Source organism: Periplaneta americana, chromosome 12, assembly GCF_040183065.1.
Source record: "Periplaneta americana isolate PAMFEO1 chromosome 12, P.americana_PAMFEO1_priV1, whole genome shotgun sequence".
Taxonomy (NCBI): domain Eukaryota; kingdom Metazoa; phylum Arthropoda; class Insecta; order Blattodea; family Blattidae; genus Periplaneta; species Periplaneta americana.
The window spans coordinates 98,962,194-98,988,163 of record NC_091128.1 but is presented as its reverse complement, the minus strand read 5'-3'; the positions used below and the strand labels follow the sequence as shown (position 1 = coordinate 98,988,163).

The following is a 25,970-nucleotide window of genomic DNA, read 5'->3' as shown; positions in this document are numbered from 1 at the left end:
GGGGGAAGAAATTTTCTCATGAAATTTCGGCCAGTGTATGGGACCGGTGCCCACCCAGCATCGTGATGCACTTGGGAAGCTACGATACACAGCGAAATCCGGTTGCGAATGCCAGCTATAACGGCTGTGGTGATCAACGTGCTAAGCACACGATACCTCCATTCTGGTTGGATGATCGTCCATCTCTGCTTCGGCATTTGGACTTGAGGCTAGCATCCGGCTAGTCGGTCATGGTTCTTCATGGGCTGTCATGCCTCGGATTATTATTATATTATTATTATTATTATTATTATTATTATTATTATTATTATTATTATTATTATTATTATTATTATTGTTTCAACCTGCAGAATTATTTCACTTCCACCATGTAAGAGGAAATACATAAAGCAAAATCGTAGTAGCATTTCTTTGTTTTTTTTACTATGTTATTTTACGACGCTTTATCAACATCTCAGGTTATTTAGCGTCTGAATGATATGAAGGTGATAATGCCAGTGAAATGAGTCCGGGGTCCAGCACCGAAAGTTTCCCAGCACATTTCATTGTCTAGATAATGTAAATATATTGTAAAAACAATTCTCTGACTTGAAAAGACAAATTGAAATGAAGCAATTAAATATTATTGTGAAAAAATAAAAGGAAATATATAAAGCAAAACATTTTGTTGTGGCGAAGTTCGATATTCGCCGATGTTCGCTCTGCAGGAGGAGGCCTATCGTGTTTTTTCCACCTTGTTATACAGAAATATTCGCTGTTCTTCACTCATGTTTTAACCGTTTAAGAATTTAGCACATATCTTGAGATTAGTTTTTAATATGAAGTAAGACGGAATAATGCAAATGTCTAATATGGGGAAACGAACTTCCCTCGTTGAGACTTTGTCTTCGCTTTATATTATGGAATAATACTTAGTTTAATACTTAGTTTTTACATCGGTTTCTATTTTCTGACTGACGAAATAGGAAATAGTTTTATGGATGGGAGAACAATGTAAGCTAAGAGTATTGCGAGTACAGTGCTGGGATTTTGAGGGAGAACGAAACGATGCACTGGGATTTCTCGCTTGAAATGTCGTCTGCTAGCGTTAAATTGACAATACGATCCAGGAGACGATATAGCGAATCTTACTTTTCCAGGTCATGTTGAATTAATACTGTTCTGTACTCCAAGAGTTCAGTTCATATGTTGTAGAATTTTTAACGCTATCACCGTACTCTGTTTTTTATGCAGAGGGAAACTTCCCGTCATTAAGATTAAACATTACAGCGAACCTTCCAATCAGTAACAAGAGGGCTTGGATGTGTGCTACTTACTACAGTACTCTGTTTGACAGGATGTTCCTGTAACACGTTAACGTTCTTTGTTATCCCACCCTCAGCCTAGGCCAGCTTGTAACCTATTTCAGTTCAGTTATTTTATACACACCATTTACAATTTAATTTTCATTCAACATTAAGAATATTGTAACTGGTGTGCTGGTGTTGGTGTACTTGGTAATTACTTTCTATTTAATAGGTGATAAAGGATAATACATATTCTTATACGAAGTCGTGTGTCTTGTTTATATGTATTTCCAGAGCGAATATAACAAAGCAAGAAATGAAAGACAATGAATTTCCGTTAATCATGTTTTGTAGATAACACTTACAGGACGGGTGTGTAAAATTACTGTATACATTTGCAAGAAAGAAAATGAATCGGGAGAAAAACTTAAAAACCCTTCAAAAACGTGTTCGCGACTGACCACATTTAATCAGGAAGCTTTAAGACGGACAATAATTTCTTTATACAGGGTGATTCAAAACTTCTGCAACAAACTCTGAGGGGTGATAGATCTAACAATAAGAAACCTTTTTTGTTAAACAATCTATATCTTCTGACGCGTCGTTTCGAAAGAAACATAGGTGCTCTGTTATGGTTTCATTTTATTCTGCAGATTGGAACAAATTTCAGGAGGTGTTCAAAGTGTGTGCCCTGTACCTGATTACACTCGTTACATCGTCGTACCATTGCCTATCGGACTCTGGCAAACATGTCAGAGTCTGTGTGTGATTTGATCAAACGCAGTGAATATTCGCTCAATCAGTTCTTGTCTTGTGTTAACTGGGGTAATGTAGACGACACTCTTCACATGCCCCCAAAGGAAAAAATCTGGGGGTGATAGGTCGGGTGATCGGGCTGGCCACGTAACAGGTACCCCTCTCCCTATCCATTTCTCCCTGTAGGATATGTTCAGATGTGCTCGTACAACCAGACTGAAGTGCGGTGGAGCGTCATCATGCTGGAACCACATTTCTCTATGCATCATAACGGGTACCTCCTCCATGAGCAGCGGAAGCATATTCTGAAAGAATTCCAGGTAAGTCGCCCCATTCAAACGGGTGGAATGATGACAGGTCCCAGCAGATAATCGCCAACAATTTCACTTAAACAAGTTAGGAATATTTTGCCGGAAGCTCGTAAAATATGAAACACTATAAATTAAAATTTCACGTCCCTCACTGCGGAAAGTAGGCCTACTAAAAGTCTACTGGATTCCAGTACATCAGAAACGAGGACAATAAGAAATATTTAATGGAATGTGGCGATATTGTTGCCAGTCGCAACGAATTTTTAAGAATAATGAGAAAAATAAGTAAATTAGGAAGATCTATAGTATTTTTAGATAAAATCATTTTTAGTTATAGTTCTGTATTTTGCGTTCATATATTTCTTTAGTTGAATTTGTTTTTGTCAACTTATTTCTTAAATATCCTATACAGTAACTCCGTCTCGAAGTGGAGATGGTCAGACCGTTTGAAACTCCAGCGGGAACTTTCCTCTGTATGAAAAGCGGAGTATAATACCGTTAAATTATATCCCATTCTTCCTTAATACTCGTACTTATAATATAGGCCTACTGCTAATAAGTACAAGAAACTGCAATAACTTCGAATCTCGAACCACTGATTGACAGCAGAACCTCGACTGTTTGATATAACACGCCGATTTGCATGTTGCATGTAATATTCTGCAGCATAAACAAAACAATTCACATTCATGATTCTGTTCACGATTTTACTTGTGTACATACACATGCAGGCCTACGTCTGGTCTAGAACTAGATCATAAGTCCCGTTGAGGTCTGGAATTTTTCATTATAAAATCCAATATAACTCTTTTTGCGGACAAGGTCGAAATTGGCAGTTTTCTAGGCTTCTCCCATTTCTCCAGTATACTGCATCAACATCATTCCCTCCACATATATCTATCTCAGTCATATTCGTCAGTATTTCTCCGATCACCGATCGGCGTCTAGAGGAGGTTAGTCTAGGTGTGTGTGAGATTGCCTAGATATCCCCTGGATACACAGCGAACCTTAGTACAATCCACCAATGTGGGTGAAAATGCGTCTAGCTATTTATTGCTGGGTTCGTTATGACCGCCTTATTAAATTAATCAATCAATCAAATCTTACCCCACTTTCTCTTCACTAAACACCAAAATGAATAAACATTAGACGTCTAAACAAGAGAAAACTCTGAAATTGAAAACTTAAACGTGAAAATATAATTATATTTATTATTTTAATAACTGACATGTAAAATTCTTGTATTTCACAAAATATGTTAAGTATTCATATTTTGATATTTATCGTATTTTAACCTCTTGATCGGATGATGGCATTTTTAATGCTGAATACGTTTATCTAACATTGTTTTAATGCATACCTGCACAAACAGCGCGCGCGCGTTCCTTCGGAGCGGGAGAGCCGTGTTTACCGCTCACCGAAACTGAGAGGAAGATACGTCAGAATGACATAGACTTGCTGTAAGTAGAGGAGAGGGAAACGATCACTCAGCTATCTAGTGGAGTGCAATGTGTATTCTCAGTAACTGTTTCGCGTTGCTTACCTACTGCTATAGTATGGAGGAAGCTAAAAAGACGGAAAAGTCGTGATCAGGCAAATTCTTTCAATGTTGCATGGGAAAAATGCTTATTTTTTCATAGCTGCTGGTGTAAATATTCAGTGCTTTATCTGCCGCAACATTTTGAAAGGTAGAAATAAACATAACAATGCGTCATTACGAGTCCAGACATAAAGATACTAAAGATATTAATCTTAAAAAATTTGAATATCTCTCTTCAGGGAAAAGGCCAGCTCAGTGTTGATATGTTGAATAAATTACGGGATTTCAGTCGTAAACTTACACTTTTCGTAAGTCAGTTTCGGGAAGGTAATATGGCTTACTTTCTAACGATAGAAACTGCTCGTGATGAAGCCATGTTAAACGATTATGTACAAATATTAATTGAAATTCAAAATGAATTTAATTCCAGATTCCAAGATCTTGTCTTAGGGTCCACACCTGTGGAGGTTAGCGCGTCTAGCCGCGAAACCAGGTGGCCCGGATTCGATTCAAGATCGGGGAAAGTTACCTGGTTGAAGCTTTTCCGGGGTTTTCCCTCAACCCAGTATGAGCAAATGCTGAGTAACTTTCGGTGTTGGACACCGGACTCATTTCACCGGCATTATCACCGTCTTCTCATTCAGACGCTAAATAACATAAGCTGTTGATAAAGCGTAAAATAACCTACTAAAAAATCTTGTCTTAATTGGAAAGAAGTTTAAAGTTATCATAATAAATTCCTTCAACACCAGTTGAAACAGTGTCATAAGTTACAGGTGGGCCTGGTTGGCGCAGTTGGTATAGCGCTGGCCTTCTATGCCCGAGGTTGCGGGTTCGATTCCGGGCCAGGTCGATTGCATTTATGTGTGCTTAAATGCGACAGGCTCATGTCAGTAGGTTTACTGGCATGTAAAAGAACTCCTGCGGGACAAAATTCCGGCACACGGGCGACGCTGATATAACGTCGGCAGTTGCGAGCGTCATTAATTAAAACATAACATTTAACGATTTACAGCTCGGACTTATTGATCTTCAATGTGACCTAAGGGCTAAAGATCGTTTGAATAATACTACTAGCCTGGTTGAGTTTTACAAGACTGAACATAGCAATAATATCCACGACTACACAGGCTGGCTGTGAAAATGACTGCTATGTTTGGCTCAACATTTATATTTGTGAGCACCTGTTTTCTATAATCAACATTAATAAAGACAGGCATCGAACATCTGTAACTGATGTTTCATTACGATCAGTAGGCTACTGTTCCTTTCAGCTGCCAACAACATAAAAACTCGTTTTGATGTACTGTTAAATAAACATATAACAAAATGATATTGTACATTTAAGTAGGTATAAAATTTCTATTATTTCTGTAAAATAAATATTTCTGTATTAATTAATAAGTCCAAGATAGTTTTGCAAACACTGAACGGGAATTCATTACATGAACCTCGTAATAGTACTTCCTTTTGTGTATATTTTTTACGAGATCACCCCTTCTTCCAGTCCACCATTATACAGAGCGCAGCTAATATCTGCATTAGGCTCATGAGCTGTGTGCCGGCTCAGAGAGCGCAAACCTTGTGCAGGCCTGTTTTAATGTATTAAGTTGTATTGGGATTATAATTCTCAGTGTATTAAGACAAGCTAAAAAGACTGCAATAAATCTAACATATCAATTTCAATATTCAGCTTATGGGCTCCCACAAACATGACTACTAAATAATATTCATGATGACTAAAATCCCATTAACCCATACTTTCGTGGATAAATACACTGTGTCTCAAAAGTTATGGCAGGGTTTCGAAAGATTATATCTATTGAACGGAAAATATTACTGAACAGTACCAGAAAAGAGTACTGAACCGCTTGAATATTCAAAGTCCCAGATATAAAACACTGCGCACCCTCAGAGACCTGGCACACTTATGCACAAGCTATCACTAACAAAGTTACCGGTATTGAAATTCGTTCTATTTCGAGTGTTGTAATCCGTTCTTAAACACACTTCAAAAGATGCGAAGAAAATGGATTTGCTGTAAATTATATAGTCTACACAGTGTATACAGGGTGTAAGAGGTATAAATGCCATCCTTTTCACAGTCATCGGGGATCGTCTACAGGATCAAAAAATGTCCATACAATATAGGGTCAAAACTTGATAGTTTTCCCAGAAAAAATATTTCTTTTCTTATTTTATTTGCGTTATACTGTTTATATTGTTAGTAAAATTACAAAAACAATTATATCAGTAGGTATATCTAGCAAACAGTTAATATTAATTTAAATAAACATTTGTGTGTTCTATTAAATTTTCGTGAAATTAAATAAAATTACATGCTTAAATTAGTTAATATTCTGGCGTGAGAGAAGTGGCAACGTGTTCAGCAGGCAGTACGCTACACAGACGTAAGTACGAGTCAGCTGAGTTCAAGTTCCCTGTCCATAGGTCTACTGCCGAGCGGATGACGGTTCAGTACAGGGTATTTCATAAACAACTTACAATGTCATTTACAGTTTAGGAATATCATATTTTATTAATTTATGGAGAAAATAGTCGTAATTCAAGTGAGACAAGAAGGATGTACCGTCAACGTTTTCCTCAAAGAAGGTTACCTAATCGGCGAACTTTTGTACCAGTTTCTCAACGATTTTTAGGAAGTAGGAGTCTCTTACCTCGTTTCGAAAATCACACAACCCGAAATTTGTTTAAAAATGATGCTGCTTTACGGAAGCGGGAGAGAGAAAACTTTTGCATTAGAAACAAGTTCGTGTGATTTTGTGCAGAAAAACATTATTGTTTATTTTTTAGACATACAATAAAAATGGAGCAATATTGTTACATAAAATGTAAATTTATCATAATGTTCTATTAATGATATTGAAAGTTTGTATTTGCTGCTCATTTTATGTAAACAACAGTATTATCATGGCCCTCTCCTGCATTAGAACAGAGCATCTGTATCGGTATGTCGTACTCGCTTGAGCTGTACTGTGAACTTATAAACCCTCCCCTCCCTATTCAGCAACGTTGCGAAACTTCTAATATAATAAACTTTAATAATTAGTTAAATATTGCAATAAGAAAAAAATTGTAAGGACGTTTTTTCTTCCTTATAACATGAATAATCATTAGTTAAAATAATGGCACTTATACCCCTTACACCCTGTACTGTATATAAATCTACTTTTTCTGAAAGGGCATCGGTCATTAATTTGCATCGTTTGAAAATTTAAAAGAAATCATAAAAAGATAAATCATTATTACAAATTCTACTCAAAGTATCACGTAGTTACATGGGTCTATTAAAAAAAAACAGAAAACTCAGCAATTGTTTTTTTAAACCTCTTCATAGTTATTTGTTGTTTTCCTAAAATTTACGTCAATTAACTGATTCCGTTTAAAAATAAAGTAATATATTCATATATTAATATATTATCTTGCACTAAAATCGAAATCTTGACCTTTGTGGGGATATTAACACGAAATACCGCGCAAAAATAAAGCCTTCCGTCTCATCTCAGTAGCACAGATGGCTCAGACATCTGAGTGTAATGTGGAGGGGAGCGGTTTCGAGCCTTATCTCAGTGATTTTATTATTATTATTATTATTATTATTATTATTATTATTATATTATTATTATTATTATTATTATTATTATTATTATTTCCTGAATAACGTTGAAATGAAGTGTTATACAGTCTTGTGATCGATGATTCAGTTTGTTATGACAAAAAGTGGAGTAATTACTGCTCAACTCCTATCAATTATTACTGGCTGCAAAGACGGCGTCGCTATTTCGATTATTGCGCGCTCTATATGCAAAAGGAAGTTACTTTATGAACTTCCCTCGTAGATATCACTGCCTACCTTACACGTCTTGTAAGTTAAATTTTAATTTTATTGAGTTTGTTTCATCAACTCTTAATGTGTTATTATTTTTATTTAAACAAACTTCTCCTAAAATAGGGGTTGCCCTGAAGGACAAAGTATACCAAATATACAAGTATTAGTAAATGCGTAAAATTTTCGTGAGAAATATGATTATTATTGTTGTGCTATTAATTTACTTTATATATGTGATTTCTCAGAAGATAGATTGAATATTTTAGAGCTGTCAAAGAAACAGTCTTGGCCAAAGAGGATTCAAGATTGAACTCTTTGCAGAAATTAATATATATATATATATATATATATATATATATATATATATATATATATATATATATATTGTAATCGTGCCTCTAGCACCCACTAATAAAATCCAATAATTTCTCAATAAATTGTAAACTATACATATTTAAATAATCAGGAACAGTTGGACCATAAATTTGATTCTTTTCATTGTTGACATCTTCCGGTTGAGTTGTATTCAATTCGAAGTGGATAGTAGATCTATTATATAGCCTGTTGTGTTGTTAAAGGCTAATATATCAACCTGCCGACAGCTTCCTGTTTCCGATAGACCATGAATTTCTTCATAGGTGGTATATCCCTTACGTAAAGTCTCACCATGCGGGCAAGATCCAAGAACGTGGGCGAGGGTTTCTATCTCGTTGAAGCAATGACGACAATACATCCATGGATCTGCGCGTACAGCCGCAACATTACCGACCATTTTTATAGCATCCCTCCATTCACTGCAGCTCACTCCTTCATGATGAATGATCCACCGGTTTGTGGCAAGATGTTCCGCGAAAAGAGAAACTCCTTTCCCTTATTGAGAAAGCGCGCTCCATTTCTAAAATTCCAGTTATAGCATAATGCGCGTGTTCATTGACGAACTTGGAAAATTCAGAAGGCCTAAATTTTGTTTCTGAGTCTGTACAAATTATCTCGTGTAATTTTAACTGCATTTTTTTCTGGCGTTCCATAAATATGTTCTCCGAGCTTGACAATGTTGTTACCTATTTGACTTGAACGCTTGCTAACCACTTTTTTAACAACCAGATCTCTTTAAGAATCTTATTTTTATTCTACAATAATCAGTACTATAAAATGCAGTAAATCATTTTATCACTTAATGCATGCGTAATTCGACAAGCCTAAGTTCCTTCGTTTCTGTAATTATGTGGACATTACCGTTTGCAACATAGTCGATTTCAACGATATTCTCTGAACCGCATCATATTTCTCTTTCATTTCGCTCTGATAAAATCTGTATTTTTTTATTCGATTCAAAAACAGCCACTATATTCTCTAAACCTTGTGCTTTACAACTGCAGTCAACTATTAATTTGTTATTAAAGAATATAGTCACGAATTTCAGAAATGACTCCGTCACAGCATAAATTTTCTTTAGTGACAGACGACGTTTCACGAAGAAAAACATAATGAGTTTCATTGCATATAGCAGAGAGTACGGGATATTCATTGGCCTACTGTCTAGCCTATTTTCTTCTCCTGCTCCGTCTTTTGATTAGGCTACTAGCCAATTCAAGTAAATTGAAAGCCGAAGCCATCTGTCGCCAAATCTTTCTGGATTCCTCCTCTCACGGGATGTCTTGAACAACTCTAGCAATCTTGTCCTCATTCATTCTCGAGACATCTAATTCCATCTTGCTCTGGTAACCCATTCTTCTCTTGGTTCGATTGCACACTGTTCTCTAATATCCTGGTTCCTAACACGATCTAGTCCATTTTCCTTAGTGTTCATTCCAAGATTTAGGGTTGATTGCTAGATTCTGTCCGTTTCCATTCCAGCCCATATCCGTAAATTGAATCGCTTATTTCAGAAACCAATCAAACGCCAAAACAACAAAAAATGAGTTAATTATGGCATAATGTTCTATGAGTGTGTCTCAGTGAAACGTACAGCAAAGTCCGTATAGGTCAGTTTCTATCAGATGCGTTTCCAATTCACTGTGAGCTAAAGCAAGGAGATGCACTATCACCTTTACTTTTTAACTTTGCTCTAGAGTATGCCATTAGGAAAGTCAAGGATAACAGACAGGGTTTGAATTAAACGGGTTACATCAGCTGCTTGTCTATGCCGATGACGTGAATATGTTAGGAGAAAATCCACAAACGATTACGGAAAATACGGAAATTCTAGTTGAATCAAGTAAAGCGATAGGTTTGGAAGTAAATCCCGAAAAGACAAAGTATATGATTATGTCTCGTGACGAGAATATTGTACGAAAGGAAATATAAAAATTAGAAATTTATCCTTTGAAGTGGTGAAAAATTTCAGATACCTGGGAGTAACAGTAACAAATATAAATGGTACTCGGGAGGAAATTAAACACAGAATAAATATGGGAAATGCGTGTTATTATTCGGTTGAGAAGCTTTTATCATCCAGTCTGTTGTCAAAAAATCTGAAAGTTAGAATTTATAAAACAGTTATATTACCGGTTGTTCTTTATGGTTGTGAAACTTGGACTCTCACTTTGAGAGAGGAACATAGGTTAAGGGTGTTTGAGAATAAGGTTCTTAGGAAAATATTTGGGGCTAAGAGGGATGAAGTTACAGGAGAATGGAAAACGTTACACAACACAGAACTAACTGCACGCATTGTATTCTTCACCCGACATAATTAGGAACATTAAATCCAGACGTTTGAGATGACCAGGGCATGTAGCACATATGGGCGAATCCAGAAATGCATATGGAGTGTTAGTTGGGAGGCCGGAGGGAAAAAGACCTTTGGGGAGGCCGAGACGTAAATGAGAAGATAATATTAAAATGAATTTGAAGGAGGTGGGATATGATGATAGAGAATGGATTAATTTTGCTCAGGATAGGGACCAATGGCGGGCTTATGTGAGGGCGGCAATGAACCTCCGGGTTCCTTAAAAGCCAGTAAGTAATGTTTATGAGGTTATACGTACATTTTAGTGCTAAAAACAGTCAAATGCTGTCCTCCTGTAAATGACGAGGCATTACGTTAAATTTCGTGTTTAAGTCAGAAAAAAGTCAAGCGACACCGCTTAGCTGGTTTCTGCAGTAAACTGCGGGCACATTCTGTGTTCATAGTTTTGTGACCAACTGATTGGGACAATATTTTGTGGTTAGCGCAGTGTTTTTGTAATAATAACAATAGACCTACAGTACTATATCGTAGTGAAATGTCTCAAAGTTCAGAAGACGAACCTGTATCTAAAAGAAAACAGGGAGTGGTAAACTAAAACACTTATAAACCTAATACTATTCACAATGCAAGGGTAAAAGGAGAAGGCTATGTTTCTTATTCTGGCAGGAAGTAGGCTACTTCAGGAAAGCAAGCCCGACATTCTCACTTGTAAGTGCAATGCGAAATGTTATTTAAACATTAATGAGGAAGTGATAAATGAAACCTGGAGGCATTCTAATTCTCTTGAGAATAAAAAATCTCAAGATACCTATATTCAGACTTTGCTTCAGGTTACCGAAGTTAAGCGTATACGTAAAAAACAAGGTCCAGAGCAAGAGTTTGGCAATGAAAATGTTAATAAAGGCACTTTTCAAAGAACTCATCCTTACAATTATAATTTAAGGACTGGTGGTGTACTGAAACATGTTTGCAAGAATGTGTTTATGAAAATCCATGGTATTTCACATAACATATTAGGCAGAATTTGTCAGTTATTGTTTGAAAATACTACCCCTAAAGACATGAGGGGCCAGAACAGGAGATGTTCATTAATGACAACTCTAACTTTAAAGATGTAGTCAAATACCACTTTTTTCTATCGTTATTTTCGTTAAAACTTTGGGTACTCCTTCTGTCGGTCACAGGTTGACGTATGCAGTCAATGTGAAAACCTAACATCAAAACTGAGGGATCAGACTTTAAATGATAATGTTAAACATACTGCAGCAGCAGAGCTCACTGTACGTTAAAGGGCCAAAAATGTTTATACTAGTATGCAAGAAGCATCTAAAAATGACGATGAAGAAACTGCCGCTTTGTGTTTTGATTATACAGTATGCAAAATTTGCGTCTCTCGAATATTCCTGTACAGGAAATATTTTACTTGAGGCTAATATATTATACTGTACCCTAAAATATATTTTTGGACACTCTTCATTAGTGTTTCGTTCTGAACCCCATATTTCTTAGTTATTGTTTTAGGTTTCCATCAATATCAAGAAGCTACAAGACCTATATGCTCTAAAATCTTACCTAGTGGGATACGAACACTTTTATGACCGCATTTTACAATGACCTGCTACAGAGGCAGAATGTGCTGTGGAGCTTGTTTATGAGGACTGATTAGCTCCTACCATGATGAGTAGGTATAGCTGATTATTTTGTTTTAGCAATGTAGTCTGAACCTAGCTACATATTTATTTTAAAAAATACGGGTTTCATAACAAAATCCTAAACAATACGAGAATTATGCCATAAAAATACGTTTCCACCACTCGTTTATTGCAGAAACCAGTTAAGTGAAAAACTTTTTCGCATTTTTTACTGCTAAGTTAAAACGCACAAAATAATTTTCCTTAGATAAAAAGTATTCAAATATATATTACTTTCAGCAAAAAATATTTAAACCACTACCAAACCATTTAGTCTGATGCTAGACAGTTTCCCCCCCCCCCACAATTGGCTAACTTTGCGCTTGACTGGTTTCTGAAATAAGCGATTCAATTACAGTTTCTGGAGTTTTAAATTGGTTACGTAACTGACATATTATGCGAAACGTAAAGTTTGTACACCGGGTGAACCCTTTGTCATCATGTCATTAATTCTGGAGCATGATTTCTTTAGTAATGAGCAACAAAAAAAAAGTCAAGTACCATTTAAATGTGCCAACGTGCAATGTTGTAATCAGTGGCAGAGTGCACTGGTGTCGTGTTCTGGTGACCAAACCCTTCACCAGACGACGCATCGTAAGAAAAGTATGTTATGTAGGCTACTTTTTTAATTTTTCTGTTTTAAACGTGTAGAGAGAAGCTACAAACAGTATTTTGCTACAATAAACTAGAAATAGTTGCTTCTCATTACAATTTTTAAAGTAGTTAACCGTAAGAGAAAGTAGGCCTAAATGTTTCGGAGCAGTATTTAAACGCAACTGTTCATGTTTATGTTTATTGGTCTCACTTTTTGTTCTCTCTAACAAATGTATACACGATCTATTCAAAGATGTCAGACACAACTCAGAGATCATGTGTTGACAATGATTCCTTTAATATATCCACGGCAAGCGTTGCTCTTGCGAGGTCTTTCTGGACGTCTACTATCAGGTCCAGTTAGCATTAAAAATAATAATAATAATAATAATAATAATAATAATAATAATAATAATAATAATAATAATAATAATAATAGGGTAGATGAGTGTAATTGTAAACAGGAGGTAACTGTAAACAAATGCTGTGAGAAATACAAAACTGTCAATACAAAAATTTTAATTCGGGGGAATATTTAAATTAACATGTTGGCTAACCTACAAAGTAGTTTGGCGCCAAATAGGAGTAACTGCTTAGTTGTGAACGAATGTTTTGTAAGGGTCTACAAAAAAAGATGAGAAAGAATTTTGCTTCACCTTCATTTTTGACATTTTAAGTAAACGTACGGTGCTATTTTTTTAAGAATGTGTTGTTTTTATGAGTAATGTATAGTAGTTAACATTTATTACAATGGTTTTGAGATCTCCCATAACCACAGTTCATTAAATTATGACGTGTTTACATTTGCCACATAGTTTTAATTGCTTGGGGGTAATTGTAAACATGTTTTACTAAGGTTACATTTCGTACTTTTCAGTAATCAAAGAGACCGCCACCCAACTACACTGTAGTGACTTTAGAGAGGGTTGTCACACATGTGAAAAATAGTAACTGCAGTTATCGTGAAGCTCAGGAGAGGTACCGAGTTCCTATATCGTCATATATATCATAGTTTAAAGGGATGAAATGTACCAGTGACCAAAATTGGAGTTGGAAGGAGTACAGCTCCTTCTTCTGAAACAGAACAAAAGGGGTAAATGTAAACAGGTGGGGATAAATGTAAACTAGCAAGCAATTAAAAGATGAAAAAAGTCAACCTTATTATTTTAAACCCATTTTCAGGGAAAAGAAAGATCTAAAAATAACACAATGTTTCTTTGTCATGCTTACCGTTACTGAGGGTTGTGTAATATTGAAATATATTTTAAATCAGTGAAAAGTGTTTACAATTACCCTGGTCCACCCTAATAATAATAATAATAATAATAATAATAATAATAATAATAATAATAATAATAATAATAATAATGTCATAAATCTAAATCAGAAATTCATCTATTGCAGTAACACCATAGCGTCTAAAATCTTCTTTAGATACCTTCTTTTGATTCATAATTATAACTTGGATTATTATTATTATTATTATTATTATTATTATTATTATTATTATTATTTACAGTTTGTTACAGTCTATGTTCAACATAATCACACTGAAACTTCTTGCAAGAAATTTCTGGACTCTTCTCTAGTTGATAATAATAATAATAATAATAATAATAATAATAATAATAATAATAATGTCATAAATCTAAATCAGAAATTCTTCTATTGCAGTATCACCATAGCGTCTAAAATCTTCTTTAGATACCTTCTTTTGATTCATAATTATAACTTGGATTATTATTATTATTATTATTATTATTATTATTATTATTATTATTTACAGTTTCTTACAGTCTATGTTCAACATAATCACACTGAAGCTTCTTGCAAGAAATTTCTGGACTTTTCTCTAGTTGATAATATTTAATAATAATAATAATAATAATAATAATAATAATAATAATAATAATAATAATAATAATAATAATAATAATAATAATAATTCATAAATCTAAACCAGAAATTCATCTATTGCAGTTTCACCATAGCGTCTAAAATCTTCTTTAGATGCCTTCTTTCAATTCATAATTATAACTTGAATTATTATTATTATTATTATTATTATTATTATTATTATTATTATTATTATTATTATTTACAGTTTGTTACAATCTATGTTCAACATAATCACACTGAAGTTTCTTGCAAGAAATTTCTGGACTTTTCTCTAGTTGATAATATTTAATAATAATAATAATAGTAATAATAATAATAATAATAATAATAATAATAATTAACAAGTCAGGCAAACAAGCAGCACACAAATAACTGTTAAGATGAAACAGGTTTCATATTCATCCTCCACGCTCATCTAAATTGTATTGTACGAACTAAGTCTGGTCCCTCCCTTATCTAGTACAGGCCATTACGCCTGGTGCAGTCGTCTGTAACTACCATACAAGTAAAATGGTGGAGCCGAGTCTAGGACCGTTGCCAGGTCATATTTCGACTGCTAAAACCCACAGCTTGCGGGGACTGGGTCACGATCGAGATTGAATGGACCATTAAAATACGGGTATATGACAGATTACCGGCTAGCCGAGTGGCTCTTGCATCGACCCTCAGCGCCGAGGCCCGGGTTTAGATATCGACGAGTCTAGTGTGGAATTTTCGGTGGTCACTGACGCAGTATGCTTCCCTCCTTCCCCGTCATTAATTCACCACATGCATCACAGGCAAAGCTGCATGACGGATCATCAGAAATACCAATGTCGTCTATCTTCAGCGTAATAATTACCATTCATGCTACCATTCATGGAATTCGTCACTGATATAAAATTGTATTATGATCTCTAATAAATTACTACCACAGTCAAAATAGTAATAATCATCTTTCACTCCCTATGCAGCAATTTTGCCTCTATAAATTTACATATCTTTTTCTATCCATCGTTTTCTTGGACGCTCGATGCTGCTTCTTTCTGTTGCTCTACAGGGTGTAAGGGGTATAAGTGCCGTCCTTTTCACAGTCGTCGGGGACGGTCTACAGCAGGCCTGCACAAGGTTTGCGCTCTCCGAGCCGGCTCAAAGCTCATGAGCGGAATGCAGATATCAGCTGCGCTCTGTATAAGGGTGGACTGGAAGAAGGGGCGGATCTCGTACAAAATATACACAAAAGGAAGTACTATTACGAGTGCTTACGAAACGAATTCCCGTTCAGTGTTTGCAGAACTATCTTGGACTATTATTAAATAATAAAGAAATATTTATTTTACAGAAGTAATAGAAATTCTATAGCTACTTAAATGTACAATATCATTTTGTTATATCCTCATTTATCAGTACATCAAAACAAGGTCTTATGCTGTTGGTAGCTGAAAGAAACAGTAGCCTATTGATCATAATGAAACATCAGTTACAGATGTTCGATGTCTGCCTTTATTAAAGTTGATTATAGAAAACAGTTGCTCACAAATATAAATGTTGAGCCAAACATAGCAATCATTTACACAGCCAGCCTGTGTAGTCGTGGATATTATTGCTAATGTTTAGTCTTGTAAAACTCAAATAGGCTAGTAGTATTATTCAAACGATCTTTAACCCTTAGGTCACATTGAAGATCAATAAGTTCGAGCTGTAAATCGTTAAATGTTAAATGTTATGTTCCGTCTTTTAGATTCCTCCACACTGTACTGTAGCAGTAGGTAAGCAACGTGAAACTAGTTACTGAGAATAAGCCTACACATTGCAGTCCACTAGATAATGAATGGTCGTTTCCCTCTCCTTACCTACAGCAACTCTATACTGTTTTCGCTGTAAGAAAAATCCTAATTTAAACATAAGCACGTTGCTGTCATACCCGTGATTGGCTCCCAGTCAAAACACTAACATGACGCAGGAAAATATAGTTCGTATTTGGAAACCATAATCTTGTATTACTTGAAAATAAAACATTGAATTCTAGTTGTTAAATACGATGAAGCATTTAAGTTTACTCATATGTAAAACGATATGTACAAGAAAAGCTACTTTTATATTTTGTTATGTACTATGAACGCGGATGAATACCAACAATAATACCGAGGTAATCTGTTCTTGTAACAAGCTGGCGTCAATAGAACTCGTAGTTGTTCACGTAAGCGCGTGGTACTGAAGTATGGCTTTTGCATCCTCAACTGTCCATTGTGAAGACATAAGACTTAAAAATAATTTAATCACAGTAATTATAAAATAAATGTTTCCTAAGCAAACGAATGCATAGTAGTAAGGTTAGACCTACTTGACGAGTAACGGGAAATGTTTAACATGAAGCAGAATGTACAACAGTAGGCGGGAACACGTACTGAGAATCTATGGCGCCAAACAGCGGCCAATGAAGCCTCACTTCAGTCACGTGCTATTGTTTACATTAGGATTTTTCTTACAGCGGAAAGATTATATGTCCTTCTGACGTATCTTCCTCTCCGTTTCGGCGAGCGGTAAACACCGCTCTCCCGCTCCGAAGGAGCGCGCGCGCTCGTCGAGCGCTGTTTGTGCAGGCCTGGTCTACAGGATCAAAAAATGTCCATACAACATAGGTTCAAAACTTGATACTTTTCCCAGAAAAAAATATTTTTTCTTGTTTTATTTGCGTTATACTGCTTATATCGTTAGTAAAATTATGAAAACAATTACATCAGTAGGTATATCTAGCAAGAGGGATAATATTAGTTTAAATACATATTTGTGTGCTCTATTACGTTTTCGTGAAATAAAATAAAATTGGATGCTTAAATTTGTTAATATTCTGACGTGAGATACTTGGCAACGTGTTCAGCAGACAGTACTCTGCACAGACGTAGGCCTACGTACGAGTCAGCTGAGTTCAAACTCTCTGTCCATAGGCATACTGCCGAGCGGATGACAGTTCAGTACAGGGTATTCAATAAACAACTTACAATGTCATTCACAGTTTAGGAATATCATATGTTATTCATTTATGAAGAAAGTCGTCGTAATTCAAGTGAGGCAAGAAGATGTACCGACAATGTTTTCCGCAATGAAGGTTACCTAATCGGCGAACTTTTGTAGCGGTTTCTCAACGATTATTAGGAACTAGAAGTGTCTTACCTCGTTTCGAAAATCACACAAACAGAAATTTCTTTAAAAATGGTACCGCTTTATGAAAGCGAGAGAGATTGAAATGTTGCATTAAAAAAAAAGTTCGTGTGATTTTGTGCAGTAAACCATTGTTTATTTTTTAGACGTACAATAAAAAATGGACCAATATTGCAAATATTGTTACATAAAATGGAAATCTATCATAAAGTTATAATAATGAGATTGAAATTTTGTATTTGCTGTTCGTTTTATGTAAACAACAGTACCCCCCCCCCCCCACCTGCATTAGAACTGAGCATCTGTTTTGTACCGGTATATCTTTACCCGCTTGAGCTGTACCGTGTACTTGTAAACTCCCTCCTCCTCATCCAGCAACGTTGTCAAACGCCAAATATTATGAACTTTAATAATTAGTTAAATACTGCAATTAGAAAAAAATTGTGAGGACATTTTTTCTTTCTTATGACATCAGTTAAACAATCATCAGTTAAAATAATTGCACTTACGCCCCTTACATCCTGTATATCTTTGTCTAGCCATAGTTTTCTTGCACGCTCGATGCTGCTTCTTTCTGTTGCGCAATATATTTTATTTTGTAGGGTAGTCTGCTAGTATCCATTTTTAAACGTGGGATATCCACTTCTGTATTTCTTTAATTTATTATTTAAATAAAATATGTTTAGTTCCTAAGGAAGAGACTAGTGAAGTGCTTTGTGTGGAGTGTGATCTTGTGTGGGAGCAGAAACATGGACATTGAGAAAAGTTCGGTGCAAAAGACAAACTTGGCTTGAATGAAGCGTATGGAAAGATGAAGGGAAAGTCGGAAAATAGGGAAGATGGAGAACACTAGATTTCCAGGGAAAGATCAGCCCTTGGGCCGAAAACTACAATGAATGCTTAGTTCATTACGTACAATATATCTTCATATTTATCTTTGTCCTAAATGGGTCATTCGAAAGTTAGTAGTAACATTTTAATTAAGATCAAAAATTTATTCACAACTGATATAATTACAGTCCTTAGAAGTAACCTCCTCCAGTAACACATAAACCTACCCATCGCCATACTTGTGAAAGACGACGGATGCCATTCATAGTGTCACTTTGCTGTAAGCTTCTAAACGACTGCTCTACAACAGCTGTTCTAAAAGACTTATTTCTAAAGCTTACTCCTCTCAGTAGGTCTTTCATGGAGAGAAGAGGTCGTAAATACAAGAACTCATATCCGGAGAATACGGAGGATGTTCTAGAACAGAGCCGGCAAGGAATACTCCCCGCTTTGGCAATACAGAACTGGAGCGTGCACGTATGGGAACACAACTGAGTAGCTGAGGTATCTGCAGTAGTGTGGTGACGTGAAGTAGGGCTGTACAGTTGTACTGTACATTAGCAGCGCGGTGGTGGAAGGTCATGCTTATTATTTATCAGTAGTACCACTGCTTGTGTGATTGTAAATAAATTGTAACTAATAAAATAAGCAGTAACTACAGAAATAAACTAAATGAGCAGTAACTAAACATGTTTATTCTACTAGTATTAAATTATAATACTCTTTACTATGCTTCAGCAGCAGCAGGAGCAGCAGTAGCAGTAATAAAATTATAGTAAATAAATCACAGCTTTTACGTTAAATTTTTTTGTCAAAGAAAATCAGATTATCACAGTTTGCAAATCTAAAACTTTATAAACAACAATAGCGTACACATCAAAGAGCACATTATAGTGAAAATAATTAACGCACAGAAACGAATACGTAAATTTCATACGCGCCAACATTTTTGAAAATCAGAAACTGCAAAATAATAAATATATCTTACTGCAAAAAAAAAACAGATTTACAAAGGTCTTAGATTTATTTTCCCCCCTCTCTTTTAATAATATTTTCAATGGATGGTGTAGTAGACTATGATACAGCAAGCCTCTCTACAGCTCTTAACCTACGACGTTCAATCCGTCACTTTTTATTTTTTATTTTAGGTTATTTTACGACGCTATATCAACATCTTAGGTTATTTAGCGTCTGAATGAGATGAAGGTGATAATGCCGGTGGAATGAGTCCGGGGTCCAACACCGAAAGTTACCCAGCATTTGCTCATATTGAGTTGAGGGAAAACCCAGGAAAAAACCTCAACCAGATAACTTGCCCCGACCGGGACCAATCCGTCACACTTGCTCTTAATTTGTCTTCATTTTTTTCGGTCTCTATATTATGCTCCAGGATCGAACTTTAGATTGTTAAACACATTAAACACAAATTGAAATAATACCACTTAGACTTACGTCCTCACTTAGTACCGTGAGTAAATCCATCCTTTCTTCACTAACGATGTCTTTATAATTTTCAGCATGGAACACATCTTAATGCCGCTTTAAATTATATTTTCTGCACCTGACAATTTTTTAAAAATAAGACACTGTCCATCTCCCTACTATGATTCTTTTAAAAAATAAAACAATTTCCACTCATTGTTAGACTCAGTTCCAGGTTTCTGCTTTGTGACATTCATGGAGATAAGCAGTACATACATACTTCAACTCTGATCTCTACGAAACGAACTGTCTACATTCCCCTTCACCGCTACCTTAGAAGAGGGGTAGCAGTCCTGCCCGCGAGGGAACAAACATGATTTCATTTGTCCGTACGGGTAAAACGCTTATACGGGAAGCCAATTGCCAACTCTGCTCTAGAATTTCCAAGTTCCACCTGTTAAGTAAATTAACAACTTGGGCAACCACGTGACAACGAACACCATCGTGAATACAGACTACGCTACCGAGGCCGACTTTTTGTGTCTTAGGCCTACTACAAAAGTCGTAATAAAGCGTTATAAGACACAACTCAGTTCTAAAAATTCCTTTCCTGTTTTCAATCTGATATCCCATAATTAGAAGGGAATTGAATAACTTCTAAATCAAAAGCGCCATATATGACGTAGTACATACTGCAGGATGCAGCGGAGGAAAAAAGTTCTTCAAAGTTAAATTTTACGATTAGCTACATCTATTTGTTATTAACACACACACTCTCTCTCTCTCTCTCATTCAGCGTCATATGGCATTGTTGTATGAAGCTTAGAAGGCAGATCGAACTTAGCCGTAAACACAGAAACAAAGCGAATACAGTGTCATTCAACGAGTATACGAATGTATAGTATACGTTCACGTACAGGAAGAAAAGACACAATGTTATCAGAGAGTTTATTTTCATAAACTTGAGATAGATTGAAACTTGTCACATGTACTAGTACTGCAATGTCACGACGAGGATATCCAAATATGTTAAATCTGGTGTTGATTACCTGGTTGGGTTTTTCAGAGGTTTCCCCCACCGAAAAGGCAAATGCCGGGTAATATTTTGGCGAATCCTCGGACCTCATTTCATCTCACTACATCTCGCCAAAATGTAAAAAAATTGTACAACATTGTAAAAATTGTAGAAAATTACTAAATTGTAAAACTATAAAAATTTGTAAAAATTGTAATTGTAATATTGTAAAATGTTGACATGTTCCACATCTTAAAGCTTCATTGCTCATGTAAGATCTATGGAATAAAATGAATGAATGAATGAATGAATGAATGAATGAATGAATGAATGAATGAATGAATGAATGAATGAATGAATGAATGAATGAATGAATGAAAATCTTTCTTTAGTATTCATAAGACAATTTTCATAATTTTTTTTTAATGTTGAGATTGTTGGGAAGATATATTCGCTCACTTTTTGACTGACTATAAAGGCTTTTCCTTCCTTGAATGATTTAATGTGGTTGAGCACACTTTCGTTGACATCATCAGATTTTTTGTTGTGATGATAATGATGTTTGCCTCGTTGATCTTTAGGTGGCATACCTGTAGACTTGAGAGAGTTCTGTAGCTAGTATCTGAACGCGATTGTAAGAGATCCCATGCAAGGAAGTGAATGCTTTCAAACACACTGGTATTTCTTTCATATCAGATTTTAACACCCTTGCCTTATAAGAATACTTCCTATAATGTAATTTAACTGCTGCAAAGGAATATTTCAGAAGGTCCCTCATAAGAGAAAGTAAGCCTATAATTTCAACAGTCCATGAACTTTTGTTTTTATATGTGAATTTACTTTTTATGACTATACCTAGTGCCTCTCTATTTCATTATGCATTAATTGTATCAAAGCACCTAGAACATATTAATATTTTTCCCTTAAGAATTTATGTTCATTAAAGGCTTGATTTAAATAGCTATTAGGCTATATTATAACAATTTATTTGGTTTTCTTCTTTAACCCGATCATTCAGTCTCTTCTCTTACATAGTATATTACTCTAATAGTTATTAAATTAATTAATATCGTAAATTGTATGCATTAAATAACATAGACCCTATGACTGCATCATAACAAAGTACTAATGCATTGCAAACTCTTTGCTGCGGGTTAGCCTACTGGTAGAGTATGAAGGGACAACTCCTTGCTTGCCGCTCCTTCCTCCGCGCAAGAAAAGCACAAGGAACATCATGCGCTATTCATCCTTCTTGCGTATATAATAATAATAATAATAATAATAATAATAATAATAATAATAATAATAATAATAATAATAATAATCCGTGGCGCTACAGCCCGTGAAGGGCCTAGACCGACCAGCCGGCTACTGGCCTCAAGCCCACATGCCGAAGCAGAGGTGGACGATCATCCAACCAGAATGGAGTTATCGTGTGGTTAGCACGATGATCCCCCCAGCCGTTATAGCTGGTATTCGCAACCGGATTTCGCTACCTATCGTAGCTCCCCAAGTGCATCACGATGCTGGGTGGGCACCGGTCCCATACACTGGCCGAAATTTCATGAGAAAATTTCTTCCCCCATGAGGAATCGAACCAGCGCGCATTCCGTAACGCGAGTCCTAGGCGGGATGCCTTAGACCGCGACGCCACGGCGCGGGACTCTTCTTGCCGTATAGTCCTCATATATGTGTGTATGTGTGTGTGTGTGTGTGTGTGTGTGCGCGCGCGATTGCTCCCTTTGAGCTATCTCGCATGGAATTACTTGACATTCACCTTACAGTAACGTGAAACCTGGGAAATCCGAAACAATCAGTCCAAACGGGATTCGAATACACACACCGAACGCAGCCGTGAAGCATTGAATCTAGCTCACAGTTGGTAGTTTTTTTTAACTTTGTTATTTAACGACGCTTTATCAACTACGAGGTTATTTAGCGTCGATAGAATTGGTGATAGCGAGACGATATTTGGCGAGATGAGGCCGAGGATTCGCCATAGATTATCTGACATTTGCCTTATGGTTGGGAAAAACCTCTGAAAAACCCAACCAGGTAATCAACCCAAGCGGGAATCGAACCCGCGCCCGAACGCAACTTCGGATCGGTAGACAAGCGCCTTAGCCGACTGAGTTACACCGGTGGCTCGGGTTGGTAGTTGTTCGAGAAATAGTAAATAGGTCTACAGAATCTCCGGCCATGACCTGAAAGTTGCTGTCTGCTAACAAATTGCCTGAATACGAAAGAAATGCTTGTACCACTAGCGGCGAACTTCAAGGAAGGTTCCAAGAGTGTGCAGGAAATGGTGGCAAATATTTGAGTATCATAATTTTGAATGATTCATCGAAGGTTGATAAACTTATAATTGAATCGACTTTTGCAAAAAGGACACATGTTACAAATGTAATGTTTTGAGATATTCAAGAAAAACATAATAGCAGGTAGGGAACTTAAAGTTGGAACTTGATATTCTTGTTACAGGAAGTTAGCTACAAATGTGACTGATATATGTTATAATTTACTCATATTATTATTCCATTGGTCATCCATTAAGTTACAGTTTCCATGAAGAAACCGATTTTGACAAAAATATATAACATATTTCCTTTTTGCAAAAGTCGATTCAATTAATATCCTTCAACTGTCATAATAAATTTAATTACGAGTTAAATTTCCCGGAGTAGAGTTCATTTTCAAATTACTAGGTTTCTCTGCAGCAACCTGCCTATGTAAACTTTTATATTGATGCATCGCGAAGAACGGAACGTAACAAGGAACTGTATGCAGTGAAATGCCATATTTGTGTATGTAAGAGTTCTCAAGACAAAACGACACATTATTTCCTTAAATAGTCATATATAGTACGAAATAAAAGCCGCACTAATAAAATAGATGGACCTAGATCATCACCACCATAATCATCATTATCATCAACATCGTCATGGTCTTGGTCACAATCTCTTCGTCATCGGTTGTAACAACCTCGTCATCAATATCGTTACAACCTCATCGCTATTATCTCATTGTTAGGGGTCTATCGATCCTCGTCGTAGTCAGAACATCTTAGTCATCGTCACCTCACCTCATCATTATCAACAACACCGTAACATTACCGTCACAACCTTACCATTACTATTATCACAAAAAATTAATATCATAACCTTATTGTCATTCTTGTCACAACCTCGTTGTCGTAACTTCATCGTCATCACCACAAGATCATAGTCAACATCACAATCTCATCGTCATTCTTCACAACCCCATCGTCATAATCTTATAGTCATTGGCACAACCTCATCGTTATCGCCATAATCTCATCGTCATCACAACCTCATCGTCTCGTCACAATCTTATCGTCATTGCCACAACCCATCGTTATAGTCATAATCTCATCGTCGTCACAACCTCATAGTCATTTTTCACAACCTCATCATCATCGTCGTCACAATCTTATCGTCATTATCACAATCTCATCGTCATTCCTTACAATTACATCGTCACAACTTCACAGTCATCGTCACAATGTTATCGTCGTCACAGTCTCATAGTTCTCGCCACAATTACATCAACATCGCCACAACCTCATAATCATCGTCACAACCTCATAGTCGTCGTCGTCGTCGTCATAATCTCATCGTCATCGCCATAAACTCGTTACAACTTCATCTTTGCCATAATCTCATCATCATCGTCATAACCTCATTGTCATCTTCACAACCTCATCCTCCTCGTCACAACGTCATTGTCATTATCACAACTATCGTCACAACCTCATCGCCATCTCTACAGCCTCTTCGTCGTCACAACCTCGTCATGGTCCTAACCTCGTCATCTTTGTAACTTCATTATCATCGCCACAACCTCATCGTAATCGCTACAGCCTGATCATCGTCACAACCTCGTCATCCTCGTAACTTCGTTATCATATCGTCATCATCACAACTACGTCATTATCGTAACCTCATTGTCATCGCTACAAACTCATCGTCACAACCTCGTCATCTTCATAACCTTATTGTCATCGTCATTGCTACAGCTTCATCGTCATCGCTTAATCATCATAACCTCAATGTCATTATCGTAACCCCATCGTCATTGTTCACAACCTAATCATCGTTACAACCTCGTCGTCTCCGTAACCTCATTCTCATCGTCATCGTTGCCCTCGTCGTTAGACTCACAGTTGTCACGATGTCATAAACGTCATTGTTACCATCGTCAACGTCATTATCGTCGTCAGTGTTGTTCTAATCGTAATATTGACATCGTCATCATCATTTCTTCCAATGTCATTGACATCGCAAAGGTTTCACCATCGTCATCAGTCAACTGTAATAACAATAGCTCTAGTGGAATGTACCGTCAAATGAGACAACAAATGCCGGTCTAATAACTAAAAAGAACATCATTAGAAGAACACTAGTCTCCGTCACTTATCCTACAGTCTAAACCTAGCACAAATTTACATCCTTGCTCTCCTTCCCTTAACAGACAGACATGAGGTGCAGACTCACCAGACATGTAATTGTGCAGCTTCATCCGAGGCCCCCGTAGCTCACACCATGCAACACTCGAGACGGCAGCAGCAATAGCGTCCTTGTAAGTGCACGACACAACACTAACCACTGCGCGCCTATCAACGCCCAACAATTACTTGAGCTCAGAAACAATCGAGGGAGCCGCGAACCTCCCTGCGGAGTCCGAGCCTCAAGACGGAATGGGTCGTTCCGAGCACTGCAGTGTTGCCAAGCTTCCAGGAGGACCCCAGTTTTTACCCCCGCCTAGAGGGAGGTAGGGGGGGTTATTGATCGACCAATGACGATGCCCGGAAACTGATCCGTCATATGACCGTCACGCCCACCGGAACATACGTCATAAAATAACAAAAATTCATACATTAGCGCCGCTAGAAAATGTAGACCTGTGCGAAATTGTATTGGTAAAA

The 25,970-nt window shown here is 36.5% G+C and overlaps 1 protein-coding gene across 3 annotated transcripts in view; it reads right to left on the bottom strand.

Annotated features, from left to right (window-relative positions):
• The window catches only part of LOC138710710 (regulator of G-protein signaling 9), a 493,358-nt gene extending 467,604 nt beyond the window's left edge, over positions 1-25,754 (bottom strand). For all 3 annotated transcript variants that reach the window (XM_069841776.1, XM_069841777.1, XM_069841778.1), the window contains exon 1: positions 25,540-25,754. The gene's annotated coding sequence lies outside the window, so the exon portion shown is untranslated. The remainder of the gene's footprint in view (positions 1-25,539) is intronic.
• Between the last annotated feature and the right edge of the window lie 216 nt (positions 25,755-25,970).